The sequence below is a fragment of the Aphelocoma coerulescens genome, chromosome 8, assembly GCF_041296385.1.
Source record: "Aphelocoma coerulescens isolate FSJ_1873_10779 chromosome 8, UR_Acoe_1.0, whole genome shotgun sequence".
Lineage (NCBI taxonomy): Eukaryota > Metazoa > Chordata > Aves > Passeriformes > Corvidae > Aphelocoma > Aphelocoma coerulescens.
The window spans coordinates 16,762,023-16,781,321 of NC_091022.1; the positions used below are offsets into that span (position 1 = coordinate 16,762,023).

Genomic DNA, 19,299 nt, shown 5'->3' on the forward strand with positions numbered 1-19,299 from the left:
AAGCTGTGCTTAGGTTAGGAAATCATTAGAAGCAGGTTCCATCACTTTTGTTAAGTTGTGCTTCCTATTACACATTTTATAAGGAGGGTGCAGAAACGAGTTGCTGAGCTGCTTTGGTGGTTTTGCCAGGTTTGGTTTGATGTGTGCATTTTTCTTTCTCAACAGTTGTTCTAATCTGCACTTTCTGTTTAGGGCTCTAGTAAGTCAGTGCGGCAGCTTGAGTTTTAGTGAAGTTAAGTATGTTAGCTCAGTAATTTTAGTTAAGGGGGACTGTATTTAAAAGCAGATTATACCAAACATTAATTAAATGAGGTGCAATGACAAAATACTGTAGGCCAAATTCTGTTCTTTCTTTTATCTGTGTAATCTTACAGAAGTTCAAAGGGCACCATAAGCATTCATGAGTGCAGGTTTGTCCTAGTGCTAATGACAAGCAACATCATTCTAAATTAACCTCTTGGGACAATCTACCTACAGCCATTTCTGAATGCTGTTGAACCAGGAATTACGTTTTCCAGTTAATACTTGCAAAATAGCTGCTGGTTATTTACAGATTACACATTTAGCTCTGCTGCCTCCTGGCCAGGTCAGGGTTTCAGCCAACTTCCTTGGCCTCCCTGCCTTGGAGTTGTCCTTATGTGGAATACCAAATTGCCACCATTTCTGTGCAGCTCCCATTATTGGAACTTCTCTGTCAGTCATATCCACGCTAACTTCCTCCTCATCACTTAAGTTACATTTCTACACAGCAAGAAATCTGTTTTCATTTTATCTTTCTGGCTGTTGTTTCCTTCCCTGCAATGTCTAAATTTATCTTGGTTCCAACACCTAAAATTATTTTCATTTAGACCCAGGTCATTTATCTAGCTTGATCACTAGCTCCTCTCCATTTCCTTCTTTTTTATTGATCCAAATATGTTGTGGTCTCTCATGCCATCCTCCAGTGATTCTGGTTCTCCATCATGTCAAATTTACTTTTTTTTTCTTTTTTTTTTTTTTTTTTTTTTGTTCTCACAAGCATAACTGGCTTCGTAGTATAATCTAATGTTGTCTCTTAATTTATTGCCCTACTTTTTTTTAGCCTGCCAGAAATGCCAGCCTTGATGCTTGCCTTCATTTATGTCTTATGAAATACTTTTTACCTTTTTGTTTTTCCTCTGTTTAAGGAGGAAGTTAAGTCAAATTGGATATGATTCTTCTCATAGGAATATCTTCTCAAAAGTCACCTCTTAATCAATGTTTTTCTCCATGTACTTTTTCACAGGAGAGAGACAGATTATATGTTTCATTTCCAGTACTTGCTTAAGTAGCTTTAGCTTATTTTTGCTCTGTTTTGAATGAATGTAGAAGAGGTGAAGGTACAGCTTCTGCTTTGCATCTGCACAGCTTCTGTGCCTTTGCTATAGCATGAGACACTCCTCCTTTGCTGCTGGCTTGGATAAGCAGAAACTCTTTCACTTGTGGGGCAGAGAAGGCTCCACCTTCTCATTCAACACTGAGCTTCTAGTTCCAACCATGAACCGTGGTAGGAACTTCTCAGAAGGAAAAGAAGACATTGCATCGACTAAATATGACAAACAAAGCAGCAGATCTAATTCTCTGTGAGCCAAACTGCTTCACTGTCTTCTGTTGTGGCTTTATCTCTAGGCTGGATACGAAGGATGAGAAGCCAAATGACAAGCCAGGCCCATGCAGAATGTTCCCTACGGCTGACAAGCAATCGCCAAAGTCCACATCTGGGAGCTTGCCAAGAAAGGATCCAAACATTGCTGTGTGATTGCATCCACTGCTGCCAGAATCTGCAGCTGAATCAAACTTTTTGTATCTGCTGACAGGCCTAAAAGAATCTGTGCTGACACTAGAGCACATCTATTAACCTCTTCCTAGGTCAATTAAACTGGAAGTCTCCCTGTTTTGTACTGTCCTCCAGCCTTAGAAAAACAATAAGCAAGATCCAGGATGGTAATTGATTAATTGTATCCAGCACAAACAGAGGCAGGAGATCCTTAACATCCCCTTGCTGCCAAGAACATCTGTTCATAAATTAGAAACTTAGAATTAGAAGTCAGAAACTACTTAGAAATCAGCAAATAAAAGCAGTTGTTGTCCTGTCAGTATTAGAAATATGCATATATTCACATAGACAAAATTCAATTTTAATGACAGTAGAGACTGTTAAATGTACTATTCAGATTTCATTAGCCTAAATGACACATGCTTTCCTACTTCTAATTACTTTTTGTTAGTAATATGATTCTATGGCAAAAGTTTGCTCTCTTTGGCACCAGATTGAGACAAATCTCTTCATGCTATTGTGCCCTTTAGGAATACTGTCAAATTCAATCATTCAGGACTCATGAGTCTTGCACTAACATGAAGAGATTGATTTGAAAACCATGGGACTAAAGTCCTTTTTTCTGTTTTTCATTTTCCATTTCTTAACCAGGAAAACTGAGATTGCCAGCTTTGGTCTCACATGCAAATGATGCAGCCCTAGAATAATGCATTCAAATGTGGCAGTGACTGTCTCTGCCAGCATTTCCTGATCAGTTATATCTGAAATATCAAGAATTATTGTGGTGTCAGAAAACATACCACAATAGCAGTCTCTACAGCCTATTTAAAGGCAGTTAAAAAGAGATATAAAAATTACTTCAGGCAAAGATACATAGGAGTTCTCAACCTTTTTATAAACTGGGTTTCATTCAAACAAAGTATATTTTAATAAAATCTATTGATATATACCTAATAAGGAATGTAGGCTCTCCTACACAATGGAAGAGTTTTTAAAAAAGCCAAGCCGAGTAAGCTGATGAGTTTGCTGTAGCAGAAGGGGTTTGTGCAAACCTTGACTTATAGACAGAGCACAGCTGTTAGTGGTAACAATTTTTCCCTGTATGTGCAAAGTGCTAAGGGTGGTTGAGCCATGGTGTGCACAGTTCTGATGCTCACATTGCAAGATGAATACTGAAAAAATGAGGTGAATATAGAGAAGAGCTACAGAGTGATCAGGAGTCAGAGAAAATGCTTTGAGAAATGAATTGAAGAACTAAAAACCTTAACTTGCCCACTGAATAAAAAGATTGAAAGGTGAGTTAACTGTATACATATATGCACAGAAAAAATATTGAATATAAGGGTCACCAGAGGGACATAAGAAGGAATAACATCTGGTAGCTGGAATCAAGCAAAATGAAATGGTTTTCAGTACCTAGTTCAGTACTCACAATAAGTATTCCTTGGAACAGTTAAGGGCTGTCATTGATGACTTGGCTTTGGGTGTCTTCAGACTGAGACCCAGTGCCTCCCTGGAAAACACAGGCTAGCCAAACACAGGCTGTGTTTTGAGTACAGCAGGCTTAGTTCAGGGTTAAGTACACTTGCCTGTAATTTACAGGAGATCAGACTATATACTCCCATAGTCTCCTTTAGACTTTATAAATAAATTTCTATACTTTTTAAACTCTCCAAGACATCTATAAATAATTCTTTTCCTTCTACCACCCCAAGTTTAGCTTTCCTTTCCATGTATGCCTCATCTGTATTTGACTTTTCTGTCCCACTTGCACAGCACTGTGGCTGGAAAAATATCACTGACAGACTATGGAGGCACCCACTTCTTGTCTCAGATGCTGAGACTGCACAACATTTCTCAGAGAAGTTTCTTAAGTAGTGTCATGGCACTCACTTTTATTTGACCTGTAGGAGAATGTGCTCCATCCAGTTCAGCTCTCTCTATAGCTGGTCTGGGGTTGTGCTTCAGAAACTTCTTCCATCTTTCAAAGAAAATAGATAAAACCAGAGCTTTCCTCAGCAGCAACTGTCCATTTGAAGTCATTTAAGTGTTCATATAATTGCAGCAGCTTTTGTGATTGCTTACACCTCACAGGAATATTTGGTTTGACCAAACTGGTACCCGTCTAACTAAGGGCAAAGCTGGCATCTTACATGTATTAGCTGTGTGCTTTTCCTTTCCTCATGTTGTATATTGTCTCTTGGAATGTAGAGCTACAGTTTTCTTTGTTGTTTCATATATTTTACCAACACACAAGATTTACCTCATGGTTAAATTAAATAAGAGATTCTAGTCTCCTAATAGATATGTAGATAACACTGTGGTTTTGCTCCAGTAGCTGACATAAGGCTGAATCTGGTAACCTCACTTACTGAATAATTGTGTTGTCATTGGGAATACTCACACATGTAAAATGAGTAGGACTTGGTCTTTTGGTCATATTTTTGTAATAAAAGATAAAATGAGATTTTTAGGAAACTGCAACTTATGACCATAATATTTATGAGGCTGTCAGGATTGCACTGTAAAAATTCATATTATTTAATTCTTCACTCTGACACTAAAGCATCATTTCATTTATATGCAAATAGGAATATGCTGTTTCTTCACTGAAGAAGCTTTTTGAATTATTCAGATTTTATTAATAAAGCTTCATAAATAAGTATTTTTTCTACTCAATTGGTAGTGGCCAGGGGAGAGAATCTATTTATCAGACTTTGTTATTATGAGCTTCATAACAAAATATGAAGATTTATGGAGTACATAATTAGACATTATGTGATTGTAATGGAAACATTGGGTTATCCAGATGAAATACTCTTTTCTTTATGCATTTCTCCTTGGCAGAGGCACTTTCTGGAAAATGGACAAACCTATCCCCATCACTAAGTTCCAAGAAATGCCTATGAAAGGCAGAGAAATTTAATACCTTCTTTAATCATACACACTGAAATAATTTTGAATAAAAGAAGATGCCTAAGGAAGACTATAAGGAATGCCAGGGAGAAGCAGGTAGGGAAAATGTCTCCTCTGGGCAGAGGTGCTGGTCTGCAGACTGATGGTTAACTCTGTGGCAGCACAATCCAGCCTGAAACCACCTGGCCTGTAAACCATCATTTAGGTAACCAGCAATTAATGTTCCCTTCAGGTAACAATCCTAGTGAGAGTCCAGATGTGAAATACCTGCTGAACATTACAGAGCAGCCCACAGGGATTTATTACTGTATGCTTTAACCCCAGCAGAGTTTTCATCTCACCCACAGAGCCTCTGAAATCCACGACAGGAAAACTGCCATAAATGAAGAGCCGAGGAGAACATCCAGGCTGCAGGACTGGTGCAGAGACCTGAAGATGCTTTGCAGGAAAAGTTGCTGGCTTGAATTTTGACACTGCTGATTTGGTATGGACTGAATTTACTGAATTAATGCTTCTCTGGAAGCAAGACCATGGAGCACATCTTGTGGAAATCTCTCAACATCTCAAACTTATCAAGACTAAGAAATGAGCTTGTAACTGTACACATGAAAACTGGTTCGTGAACCAGTTTTTTGCATGTGAAATTTAACTTTAAACACATGTGTAACCTTGAAGGCACTGGAACTAGGTTGTGTGCTGCTGTTAGCAGCATGTGCAAGGTAGATAAGCATGTTTGTGTGTGTGTGTAAATGGTCAGGCAGCTACCTGGAGGAGCCTGGTTTGGATAACACAGGAAGGCAAAGGATGTTCTGAAAATTTTAAACTCTGCATAGTCATTGTGGACCTAATTATGGTCAGAGCAAAATTTAATAATTTAATTAATTCCTGCCATTTAACACGACCAGGTGTTATTAAATGAGAAAATTCCTTAAAAAAACACCCATTTGTCATGCTAGCTTGTATAACCACTTATTTTATTTTATTTTATTTTATTTTATTTTATTTTATTTTATTTTATTTTATCACATTGACTAAGGCCTGAAAACACTAAACCTAAAGTATTCATTACATTAATTTTTGAAGATGAAGGAATACTGTGACACTGCAATTTTCATTTCTGGAGTTTAATTTTTAAAAAGTCAATACAATAATGATGGCCCTGATCATCCCCATCTGGGGCCTCCCCCCACCCTGCCCACCTCTCTATTTCAGCCCAGCCTGGGGTCACTGACTTGGGTTTTGGTGGTGTTGTAACAGTGCTGGTCTCTTGCTCCCTCCAGCCCTGCTTGGTTGTGGGCTGATGTCCTGGGCTGTCTCTGTGCCTAGGAAGGTGAGAGAGGGGTGTGGGGGCTGTCTCCGCCCTGCTGAGCTCAGGTCCCAGCTGGCGAGGTCCTGCCCACATTGGAGGTCCCTCCCAGCACCTCAAGATTATATTATGCCTAGATTATTATATGGAGATTTTACTGAGGAAGAAATGCTACACTCATATTGATTATCCTTTACTTCTCCCCTCCACTGCAAAGATGTAGAGCAGAGACTCTCCGTGGAAGCCTTCCAGACCAGGTAAATTCTGACCCATGCATTTTGAGCCTGGTAGCTCTCTTTGCACATAACTGTAAGTGCTCCTGGCTCAGCCTCCCAGCTTCTTTGGGCAAAGGAAGCAAATATAGAAATTTAAATTGGGCACCATATATCCTAGTCTGGGCAACTAAGCAACCTAATTTTTAGGCTGTCCTAGCCCAACAGTAAATCAGAGGAATTCCTTGCTCTGGGCTGTGATGTATTTGTAACTTCTTCCTGTTGCCACTTCAATTTTTCCTTGGGGCAACAACACTAAAATCTGAGAAAAGCAATTAATTTCTTGAAATCTCTAATACTGAAAGTAGTCATACCTCCACGTCAGCTGCCTTCAATGCTACTGCAGTGCTTACCAGCTACTGTAGGAATAACAGTACTGAATTTGAATATAGAACATTTTTTTGGTTTTGTGCTTTGGAATTTTCTTTCTTTCACTGAGAGGATATCATGCCTTGGAAAGGCTTTATTTAAATGTGTACTGGTGCACTGCAGAGCTTGTTCTGTATTAAATTCCAAGGATGAATTCTCTTGTGAGTAGTTTGCTGTGACTTGACTGATTGATTTATTTTTAAAGACAATTGTCTGGGGGTTTTTGTTTTTCTTTTTTTGTTGTTACTCCTAGCTACAGGTGATGAAATGAAAACTAGTTTCCTTTTTATTGTATGAAAAACTACAGTGAGGTGGCTCTTTTAATGACAGAAGAAGGTGCTAACTTCTGTGGGCTGGCAGAGGAGCATGTTGAAGTTTACTGTGGCTTCAGCCCCATGTGACAGGCCCAGCTCTGTGTCAGGATACAGCAGAAGGCTTTTCTCAGGCTCTGGCACAGGGAGGGCAGGGATGTGATGATGTGGAAAGGCAGTTCTGCTTCTCCCCCTTCTGTCATGGAAAAGCATGCCATGTTTCTAGTCTACTGTGATCTCTGGCAAATAAGTGGGAGCCACGCTCTTCTTGTTCTCAAGTTACATGTTCAGGTGTCTCAGACAAGCCCTCTCCAGACAGGGGAGGAAATGGACCATATAGCACATATGGCTGCATCTGGAATAGACAGGACACTCACATAAAAATTAATATTTTGGAGCCCTCAAGTGCCATAGTCTTCAAGTGTCCCTTTAAGCAGAGAAACTCACTAGAAAATTTTATTATGTGACACTGCCTTGCCTATATCTGGTTGCCTGCTTTCTGCTGTAGTATGTTTTTTGTGAGGAGGCATATAGGATATTAGTTGTTCCAAAGTTCCTCCTACACAACACCATTTCTTGAGTTTGGGGATCCCTTTCATATCCTTCGTGAGGAAATATTTTAGTGCTGTAATTTGGTGTGAGCATGCTCCAAGTAGTGGGTTTTGCTGCACGTGAGCTTTCCAGGGAGGCTTTTGGTGTCTACATTCTGATTTTAGTTCTGTTCTTCACTCTGTGGTATGCAGTGGTACCATATGGTACAGCCACAGAAGTATGCGTGCTCACTATGAAAGTGCTTCCTATTACAGCTACAAAATATGAAAGCTATGAGTTAAATCAATCAAAAGTTCTGACACTATTCAAGAAAGCAGCGAGCCCTGTGAAGGAAATATTGTTGTCCAATAGGCATTTCTAAAATATCTAATGTTAAGAAGAAAATGGAAAATTAATTTAATTAATTTGATTTAAGTAACACAGGGAGTACTCCAGATATTTTGCCTAACTGAAAACAGATTTACTAGCATTCCCTGAAAAGGGCAGGAGGGATGCAACAGTTGCTGTTCATACTTTGTCCACAGGAGTTGTCAGCTACTTAGTGACTAGTGCCTGTATTCAACAAACATGGCTTTGGTACAAATGTGGTAGCAAACTGATCTTTATGCAAGTCCATGGCTTTCTCAGATATTGCTCTCTGACACAGAAATCTCTCATCTTCTCTCTTTTGACCCTCTGTTGACTGAAATTTCTATCAAAGTAAAAGGAGTCACTCAGAAACAGGTATTATCATATGAATTTTGAAAACAAATGGGAAAGCAATAGGATTGGATGGAAGGATTGAGAAAAGGATTTTTTTCAGCTAGCAGAAGCAGTTTTGTAAACAATGCTGGTAGCACTCTAACAAAGGACAGAACAGAATGGAGACAGTGGTATTAAATGGGGGCTTGGGGGTGGGAACTCACAGGAACACTACCGTGCTCATTTGGAGCGGCTGGGGAAAGCTGAAGTCTTCATGTTTGTTCTAGTTGCAAGGACTGTGAAGCTGTTGGGAAAACATACAACTTAGCAGGGTGTCTTCCTTCCGAGATTTGAGTAAGGGAAAGGAAATAAGGCAACTGTAATGCCTCTCTCCACTATGAACACTGCCTTTCATGCCAGAAGAAAGGCATAGCCTCTCAGCCTTTCTGATCGCTATTATATTCAATATTCTTATAGCCACAGGCTTTGTGTCCTAACCATTCCTTCTCAACTCACAAAACTCAATTTCCTCTTGTTTTTTATCCAAAATACACCCTTTGGACACAGTTAGGGGTATTCTGTGTTGTAGATGGTCTGTTTATCCCAGTGCACTCTTGCACAGCACTGACCAATGGGAACATTATTCTCTGCTGACTCTATCTGTATTCGCATATATCCAATGCGAACAAAGCTGTGTGTAACAGCTTTACTTGATAGCATTGGGTATCCACACAGCTCTGATGAAAGTTACTTCCTAAGGAGAGGTGGAATGAAAAGTCCAGCCCTTAGATGAAAAGGTAGTCTGGAGAAAATCCATGGAGGAAAACAAGGAGAGACTTTTTTTTTAACAGATCCTGCAATCAATGAAGAGCTGGTAGGGATAGCTAAAAATGAAAACTGTTATAATTTTACATTAAAATTGGCCTTCAGAGGATTAATTTTAATGTTTCTTCAGGGTTCTTATACTGAGAAGCATTAAGGTGAAAATACAAGTATTTCAAATTAGGAAAGCAAACAGCTTCAATGATAGCTTGAAATGATCAGATTTCTTACTGGGAGACTTCAGTGAGGATGAAATTATGGTTAAAAACCAGATTGCTAGAGCAATGAGAGCAGTAATATGCAACCACAGGAGAATCAGGCTGTGGAAGAAAGCCAGGGTCAAGGATGAAGTCAGCATCCCAGACAGCAGGGACAGCCATTAGGTCAGACTGGAGCAAAATAAGAGAGTGAGCAGCTTATGTATAATGAATGTGATAGGCAGGGCCAAATCCTGCCCGAGCTTACATCAGTACAACTTCAATGGCTGAATCCTCTTAACACAATGTCACTTCCAATATGATCTAACAACATACATGCAGGCTTTTATTTAAATCAGTGTACAAGTCTAGATTTCCCACTCTCCTATGCTGTTTCTAGGCAATTGTAACTTCATTGTTCTACTGCTATGACTATTATGGTCTTAGATAATGCTGAATTTCTTCTCCTGTGTATCTTCTGTGAGTGAAAATTCACCTGTTTCTTATTGGCCTTCTGTTTTACCAAGACTAATTTCTTCAAGTTAAAGGTTCATTTTAGGAAAGCATGATATTGTACACTATTTCTTGAACAGTATAATATTTTATTTGCATTTTAAAACTGGATTCTTTTTGCATTTTACCCACTGATCCTCATTTTTTTAAATTTAGGGGTTGTTTTTTCTTTTTTTTGCTACAGTGCTAGTATTCATGCTTTCCATATTTTGGCATCAGTGGTTTGAAAAAGAGTGATATAGAGGAGAATCAGCTTCCAGAATTAATAAGCTGGAAAACTGACTTTGTTTCAAACACCTTTCTTGTCATATCTTTTATACTTGTGGCATTTATATTATTTTTGAAGTTGTCAGTGATGTGAGAACGGTTATTTTAATCTCACACTTAGTTTTCCATACAAGTAAAACTGCGCCCACTTATCTGCAAATATGCATGCACACAAGGATTTACTACTCTAAACCCAGAAGAAGCTACAGGCATTTATGTTTTTGAACTCTAGCTTTTTAAACTCTAGTTCTTTTATTCTTGTTGTTTGGCAAAAAAGGAAACAAACCCCTATGGGTGATTTTACAAATAAAAATCAAAAAATTGCAAATCTCTAAAAGCTGCCACATCCCTGCCCCAAAACTCCAGGCTTTAGCTACTCTTTTTTATGTATACTTTATCTTAGATTAGCATTATAGAGAAGACTGTATTTACTCCTTGTTTACATCAGTATAACAGAGGTAGAATTAACCCTCAGCTCACTGACTAAGGCAGAGCAGCAGTGGGACTGTCTGGGGTTTTCCTGTGCCTGCTGCATGTTCGGTCCAAAGAGCTGCCAGCACAGGAACAGAGAGCCACGGTTCCTGAAAGAAATGCTCCATACCTGCATGCAGAAGAAGGAGGCAATACACACAGAGAAAGCTGTGCTGTGCCCAGCTGGCAGCATCCCTGGCGGAGCTGTGCCAGCATCCCAGCGGGCACAGGAAGCACTTGGGAGCCCCCAGCAGACGGTAGCACTGGCGCCCTCAGACCAAAGCAGTCTGTCAAAGAGAAGCTTTATACTGAAAGGAGAGTAATACATATATCACTTAAGGCATCTAGCTTAAAATATTAAAAAGGAGGACAGAACTACGGTAAGGAGGATTCTTTTAGAAAATTGCCTGTGGACTGTATTTTCTGAAGCTCTTCCCTCAAGCTATCTTACACAATACCCAGTTTTCCTGAGTTTCAGAAATATAAATGATTCAATGGATGCAGAATCACAGAAAGCTCCTGAACTCATCTTATGCTCTCCTTCACTGCCTTGAAGTCCTATTTTCAGCCAGTGGTTCAGAACTATAGAGCATTGCAAAGGGGCAAAAAACTCTTCTGTGGTGTTAACTGATACCTTCTTTGAAAGAAATTAATTTTAAACCAGAGAAATTGGATATATATGAATGAAATATTTTGTTTCTTTTTCCTGAGAACTGGTAGATTACTAACCTAGATGCTTGGTTTAATGCAACAATTACAGTAGTGAAATGCAGCATTGTCTTTTGTGTTTGGTATCAGGGCCTTTTTTCTTCTCTTTTCCAATATTTCTTTAAATATTTCTTGAGGGTTTTTATGTTTAAAATAGCATGTACTTGAAATGCTGTAAATATGAATAGAAATTTGGTTAGTAGCAAGCCCCTTTCCCCATTTTAGTATGAGGATAGTGCTTTTTTAATCCTTTTCAAACATATGGTAAACAGTTCCTTGTACAATGTCAAAATATAACCTAGAAATACCATTTTGTGCAAATTCCAGTTTTATAGGACTTAAGATACATGCTGCATACTGTCTAGCTATACAGATCATCATGGGAAATTTGGCTTGTTTTTATGACAATAGCAAATAACATTGCAGAGATTTTTCACTATTAAAGTAAAACTAGGACAAATTTAGATAAGGCAAAAATATAACTAAGATTAAAAACAATCCTACACCTAAAAAAAATCTCATTTTAATGCATTTTTCTACAAGACTGTTCTGAATGAATTAGAAATTACGGAAGAACTGTTAAAGCAAAGCCATGTCCTGCTGAATTTTCACCATAATAAGAATATTCCACTTGACGATACCAACTTGGCCCAAGGTTTTTATGGGAAGTCTCTTTACTATGATGAAAACTATTTTTCAACCACTCTAGGTAGAAATCCACTGTTTTAATTCCTGTGTCACATTAATGGTGGGTGTGCTGTTTTGCTAGCTTTTACTTACCTGTCCTGTCAGCAATGGAAAGTGTCCTCTCAGTCTGCAGAACAGACCTCACTCTATCCTGCTCCACCACATTGTTTGAAATAGTCTTCAGCAGAAAAATGGAAGTTTTAACAAATTAAAGCACAAACTTCTCAAGCATCATCATGAATCTGTACCAAATTGTCCAAATATAAAGCCAACCAAACTGCCTAAGATTAGTATCATATACAGTAAAATCTTATACTGTGATTATGATGCCAGCAGGTTTCTGGGAAATCAACAAAGGAATCAGTAGGTATAACCATTAAAAATAAAGCTATGCCTTACTACCAGAGAAGGGGGTTGGCAATTAGAGGGAAATCAGTCAGAGTCCTTGAAATTCCTGGTTTTTCAGTGGCACATTGTAAAACTGTTTAATTGGCAGGAAAGGAATAATGGTTAAAATGCTTATTTCAGGCTGAATGTGCAGCAGTGGTAGTTTCAAAGGGGGAATTGTGCTGCTGTCTTGTTCCCTAAGATAATTACTGTAGATTAGTTTATTGTCTTAAAATAATACGTACTAGTACATGTGTATGCTTATAGTTCTGGGCTTCCCATGTATGGGTTTCTATATTTAGTGCTGGAGGCATGTTTCATGCCCTCAGTGTCAGATGAAAAGGACCAGGTGACACTTGAGCTGTCTTTTCAACTCTTGAAATACACACAGTGCACACCCATGAGCTAATGACAAAGCAGAAATTTGTGAGAGACAAATTCCCTTTACTATTTGGGAAACAGATGACAAGAAGCAGTAGTAATGACCCTGGTTTAAAAGCTTGAAATATTTGGGGAAATAGGAGTTTACTTTTGAAACATGAAATACATGTAAGTAAACGGACCCGGATCCTTCTTTAGAAGCTAACCTAGGCAGCTACTGCAGAAGCTGGGACGTCAGGGTCCAGATGCCCCTCCCAGGAGCCTCAGCCACTCTTGGAGCCCTCTCCTATGCTGCCTTTTTTTTTTTTTTTTTTTTTTTTTTTTTGAGTAGACTTCCTCTGCTTTTCTGATGTCTCCTGTTTTATTGCAGAGTTGTTATTGTGGTAGTAGCTCCATCAGTTCCATCTTGATAACTGCCTTGTGCCTCTGCACTCCTCTGGCATCTAGAAAACAGTGGTTCGATCTGCCTTGCAGAGCTCTCAGCTCTGACTGGCAACATGATAAATATGTGTTCTAAAATGGCATGATTGCTGGCCTTTGTCTTAACATTTTAGTGCATTTCTCTTGCTCACACTGCAGTTTTAAATTACTATTATTTTAAACAAATACCGTGAGTTTTAGTTAATTCTGAAGTTCTGTAGATCTATATTCTGTACCTTGTGCACAGATGATTAAGATTCTTCCCCATACATACAGAGTAGCTATGAGGAATGCCTTGGCACTGTGATTTTTTTGTGATTTTTTTTCTTGTTTTTTGTTAAGAGGAGATTTATCCTAACACTTTGTTTTCCTTGGTACTCCTGCTGTTACCACTTCTATTGCCCAAGGAAATGTTTCTACCTCAAATCCCTCTGCTTCCACAGTCTATGCACACAGACTGTGAATATAGGCCAAAGGTCACACTTTGGAGAAACGGAAAGGTGGAGGGAAAAGGAAAAGTTACAGGTCTCAAAAAGGGGGTGACTTGGTGAAATTTAATGGCTTTTTACATGAAGGAGCTTAGGTTGGGGATTTTTACAGCCTCCTTGGTCATACCATTCTGGTTCTGTAGAGACAAAGCCAGAAGAAAAAGAAGATCTAAAACAAGGGGACAGGAGATGGATTTTTTTGTATCTATATTTAATTAAAATACTGTCTGAATATCATGAGAATTTTATCTATCAGCAACTTTTCAACAAAGAAAATAAGACTCTTTATGAAAAAAATTATTTTCACATTGGGTATTTTGTAATCAGCTTATGAAGACCAAATGTTAAAGTTATTTGCCTAGGTGTTTGTCTAGGTTTGAAAGACAGGTGTCTGCTAAGGAAGGCAGAAGCCTCCCTTGGAGTGGCAGATGTAACCCCTTTCCCTCTGAGTTATTATAATTTTGAAATCAAGGGTCTTTAGGCAAAGATGTGGGAAAATAGGAATAACAGTTCTTTACTATATATATATATATATATATATATATATAACTAGTCAAACAAAACAACAACAACTATGGCAGTAACAGCAAACACAAACCCAGTCCCAGCCTTCTCGGCTGTCAGGCTATTTCCCCTCGGGTGCAGTTCCGCTCGCAGCCGGCAGGGATCGCTGGCGGCTCCCGGTGAGCAGGGCAGGTGCGATGGTTCCCCCGCGGCTGCAGGGGGCGCTCCGGAGCGAGCTCGGGGAACACGTGGCTGCTCTGGCGCCCTGGGATCCCGGGGAAGGGTGGAACAAAGGAGCTTCACAAACCGGTGGGCAGCTGGTCCCGGAGTCTCGGAAACAGCAGGCTGGACTGGTAGGCTGGAGCGGCAGGCACAAACACAAATCCCGGGTGGCAGACGAGATGTATCCAAAAGGGGAACCCCCCGGGGCTCCAGGCAGGCAGGGCAAGCACGGCTACAGCGTAGCGAAGGCTCGAAGCAGCAGCGGGGTGGGCGGCCACAGCCCCAGCCTCCAGCAGGGCAGGGAAAGCAGCCCTGGGATCCCCGGTGTTGTTCCCAGCAGAAAGGAAAGACGCCGAAAACGGGAACCAGCAGCTCTTCTCTCCGCGGCTTCTCTCTCCAGACGCTGAGAGCGAACTGAACTGCCCGCCAGGTGAAAACAAAAGCCTGGACGGGCCCTTTTGTCTTTTCTTAAGTATGGCTATCTCCTCTCAAGTATGGCCATTTATCTCCTAGCAACATGCTATGGGAAAAAATTCCTTTAACAGAAAAAAAACTAGGACTAAACTAAAACCCCAACATTATCCACCCCGAATTTTTTTTCATACTAACATGTTACATGAAACTTAACTTTTTAACCATATAAATACAAGCATCACCTAAGTTATATACATATGTACATGCTGATACTGATACAAGTACAGAGCCATGGGTAGTTCACCCTAAAACAAGGTCCCCTTGAGGTATGCATCGGGTCTCTCCATCCCTTTGCATCACCCACCAGGTACAACCTGGTCCCTGAGCAAAAACAACCCCACGGATGGGTTTGTCTTTGCTCAAGGCAGACTTTACCCAAACAGTTTTTCCAAGCATACCTCTCATGTGCACCACTGGAACCTTATCCCCATCTGTTGTTTGTAGGGGTTCGGATTGGGCAGGGCCGGCTCGGCTGGTGGAGCCTCGGGTGTTAACTAACCAGGTGGCTTTTGCTAAATGCACCTCCCAGTTTTTGAAACTCCCCCCACCCAGTGCCTTCAAGGTGGTTTTAAGCAGTCCATTACACCGCTCAACCTTCCCAGCTGCTGGTGCATGGTAAGGGATATGGTACACCCACTCAATGCCATGTTCTCTAGCCCAGGTGTTTATAAGGCTGTTCTTGAAGTGAGTCCCATTGTCAGATTCAATCCTCTCAGGGGTACCATGCCTCCAAAGGACTTGCTTTTCAAGGCCCAGGATGGTGTTCCGGGCAGTAGCGTGAGGCACAGGGTAGGTCTCCAGCCATCCTGTGGTGGCTTCTACCATTGTGAGCACATGGCGCTTGCCTTGGCGGGTTTGAGGCAGTGTGATGTAATCAACCTGCCAGGCCTCCCCATACTTGTATTTGGACCACCGCCCACCATACCACAGGGGCTTCACCCGCTTGGCCTGCTTGATCGCAGCGCATGTCTCACAGTCATGGATGACCTGGGAGATACTGTCCATGGTCAGATCCACCCCTCGGTCTCGTGCCCACTTATAGGTGGCATCTCTGCCCTGATGGCCTGAGGCATCATGGGCCCATCGAGCTAGGAACAGCTCTCCTTTATGTTGCCAATCCAGGTCTATCTGGGACACCTCTATTTTCGCAGCCTGATCTACCTGCTTGTTATTACGATGTTCTTCATTAGCCCGGCTCTTGGGGACGTGAGCATCTACATGACGGACCTTCACAGATAGCTTCTCTACTCGAGCGGCAATGTCTTTCCACTCCTCAGCAGCCCAGATTGGTTTTCCTCTGCGCTGCCAGTTTGCCTTATTCCACCTTTCCAGCCAACCCCACAGAGCATTGGCTACCATCCATGAATCAGTGTAAAGGTAGAGCTTTGGCCACTTCTCTCTTTCAGCAATGTCCAGAGCTAATTGAACGGCTTTGAGTTCAGCAAATTGGCTCGATCCACCTTCTCCTTCCGTAGCCTGTGCAACTTGTCGTGTGGGGCTCCATACAGCGGCTTTCCATTTCCGGCTAGCGCCTACAATTCGGCAGGAACCATCAGTGAAGAGGGCATATTGTTTTTCACTCTCTGGTAGCTCGTTATACGGTGGGGCTTCTTCGGCACGCGTCACCTGCTCCTCTTCTTCTTCAGAAGATAACCCAAAAGTCTCACCTTCTGGCCAGTTCGTAATTATTTCCAAGATCCCAGGGCGACTTGGGTTTCCAATTCGGGCGCGCTGCGTGATGAGGGCGATCCATTTGCTCCAAGTAGCATCGGTGGCGTGATGCGTGGAGGGAACCTTTCCTTTGAACATCCACCCCAGCACCGGTAGTCGGGGTGCCAGGAGGAGTTGTGCCTCAGTTCCAATTACCTCTGAGGCAGCTTGGACTCCTTCATAAGCTGCCAAGATTTCTTTCTCTGTGGGAGTGTAGTTGGCTTCGGACCCTCTGTAGCTTCGGCTCCAGAATCCCAACGGTCGGCCCCGAGTCTCACCAGGCACCTTCTGCCAGAGGCTCCAGGACAGACCATTGTTCCCGGCTGCAGAGTAGAGCACGTTCTTCACCTCTGGTCCTGTCCTGACTGGGCCAAGGGCTACGGCGTGAGCGATTTCCTGCTTGATCTGGGCAAAGGCTTGCTGTTGTTCTGGGCCCCAGTGGAAATCGTTCTTCTTGCGGGTGACCAGGTAGAGAGGGCTCACAATCTGGCTGTACTCAGGAATGTGCATCCTCCAGAAACCTATGGCGCCTAGGAAAGCTTGTGTTTCCTTCTTGTTGGTTGGTGGAGACATCGCAGTGATCTTATTGATGACCTCAGTGGGAATCTGACGCCGTCCATCTTGCCACTTCACTCCCAGGAACTGGATCTCTCGGGCAGGCCCCTTGACTTTGCTCTTCTTGATGGCGAAACCAGCTTTTAGGAGAATTTGGATTATTCTCTCTCCTTTCTCAAACACTTCTGTTGCGGTGTTCCCCCACACAATGATGTCATCAATGTACTGCAGATGTTCTGGGGCCTCACCCTTTTCCAGTGCAGCCTGGATCAGTCCATGGCAGATGGTGGGACTGTGCTTCCACCCCTGGGGCAGTCGGTTCCAGGTGTACTGCACACCCCTCCAGGTGAAAGCAAACTGGGGCCTGCACTCTGCTGCCAGAGGAATGGAGAAAAATGCATTGGCAATGTCAATAGTGGCATACCACTTTGCTGCTTTGGACTCCAGCTCATACTGGAGCTCCAACATGTCCGGCACAGCAGCGCTCAGTGGTGGAGTCACTTCATTCAAGCCACGATAGTCCACAGTCAATCTCCATTCCCCATCAGACTTGCGCACAGGCCAAATGGGGCTGTTGAAGGGTGAGTGGGTCTTGCTGACCACCCCTTGGCTCTCCAGCTCACGAATCATCTTGTGGATGGGAATCACAGCATCTCGATTCGTCCGATACTGCCGGCGGTGCACTGTTGAGGTGGCAATTGGCACTCGTTGCTCTTCCACTTTCAGGAGCCCAACTGCAGAAGGATTCTCAGACAGTCCGGACAGGGTGTTCAACTGCCTAATGCCCTCTGCCTCCACAGCAGCAATCCCAAACGCCCACCTGAGTCCCTTTGGGTCTTTGTAATAACCATTCCGGAGGAAGTCTATGCCCAGAATACATGGGGCCTCTGGACCGGTCACAATTGGATGCTTTTGCCACTCCTTCCCAGTCAGGCTCACCTCAGCTTCCAAAAGGGTCAACTGCTGTGATCCCCCAGTCACCCCAGCAATGGATACAGGTTCTGCCCCCACATGTCCCGATGGCATTAAAGTACACTGTGCCCCAGTATCAACCAATGCATCATATTTTTGTGGCTCTGATGTGCCAGGCCATCGGATCCACACCGTCCAGAAAACCCGGTTCTCCCGTGCCTCTTCCTGGCTAGAGGCAGGGCCCCTCTAGCCCTGGTTATCATTCTTTCCCTGGGCATACATACTAGAGGTACCTTCGAGGGGATCTGACATATCATCCTCCTGTCTGTAATACCTGGCAGCTCGGTCACGGGAGGCTGAGGCTACTTTCACCTTAGCGGAACCCCCTCGGTTAGTGCCTCCCTCCTTGAGTTCACGCACCCGCGCTGCCAGGACAGAAGTGGGTTTCCCATCCCATCTTCTCATGTCTTCCCCATGCTCACACAGGAAAAACCAGAGCTCAGCTCGTGGGGTGTACCCTCTCTCTCTAGCAGGGGGACGACGGGCTCTGACCTGGGGGCCTGTGACTCGCACTGGTGCCACACTGACCTTCCTCATCTCCTCCCTTATCTCCTTTATCTCCTCTTTGAGGTCCTGGACCACAGCAGAGACATGAGTTTTCAGTGGACCATTGACCATGCTATCATAATTCCTGAGCTTGTTGGCAACAGAGCCCACTGTTTCTCGGTTATTGTCAGCATCAATGGTTGCAATGAAGGTGGTGTATTGCGATGGCCCTAGCCTTGCCAGGTTCCACATCATCTGTCCTGTGCACCTGACCTTATCGGGGTCATTACCGTGCTGTCCATCCCTCCCAAAGAGTACCTCTAATACTGCCACTTCTCTTAGCTGTTGGATCCCTTCCTCAAGTGTCTTCCACTGCATTCTATGATGGTACTCCTGCATTCTCTCTTTGTGAATGAACCTTTCTCTCACACTCATTAAGAGCCGGTCCCAGAGAGAAAGGGGTCCTGGCTCCCTCACAAATATCTGGTTCACACCTGGGTCCTGGGTCAACGATCCCAGATACCTTGCCTCACCACTATCCAGTTGCACACTTGTGCCCATGAGGTCCCAAACCCGAAGCAGCCAGGTGGTATAAGGCTCACGCCCCCTTCGCACAATGTCGTCTCGCATACCACGGAGACTGTCGTACGAGAGGGACTCAATGATGATTTCTGGCTCTGGCTCCCCTGCTGGTTGTGAGGGCCCTGGTTCCCCATCATCATTAACTGGTCGTACTGATTTGGTCTTACACTTCCTCCTTTGCACAGGGGCGACTGCTGCTGGCTGTACTTGTCCTTGGGGTTCAGCTGAAACCTGGGCGGTTGTAACATCCG

At 42.7% G+C, this 19,299-nt stretch overlaps 1 protein-coding gene across 5 annotated transcripts in view; it reads left to right on the forward strand.

The window, feature by feature from the left end:
• The window catches only part of HFM1 (helicase for meiosis 1), a 67,199-nt gene that overhangs the window by 2,425 nt on the left and 45,475 nt on the right, over window positions 1-19,299 (forward strand). For 2 of the 5 annotated variants that reach the window (XM_069022797.1, XM_069022796.1), the window contains exons 1-2: window positions 5,837-6,041; window positions 6,235-6,274. The gene's annotated coding sequence lies outside the window, so the exon portion shown is untranslated. Of the gene's footprint in view, window positions 1-4,708; window positions 4,808-5,058; window positions 5,196-5,836; window positions 6,042-6,234; window positions 6,275-19,299 lie in introns of those variants that run through there. The other 3 variants (XM_069022799.1, XM_069022798.1, XM_069022801.1) reach the window with 3 other exon arrangements.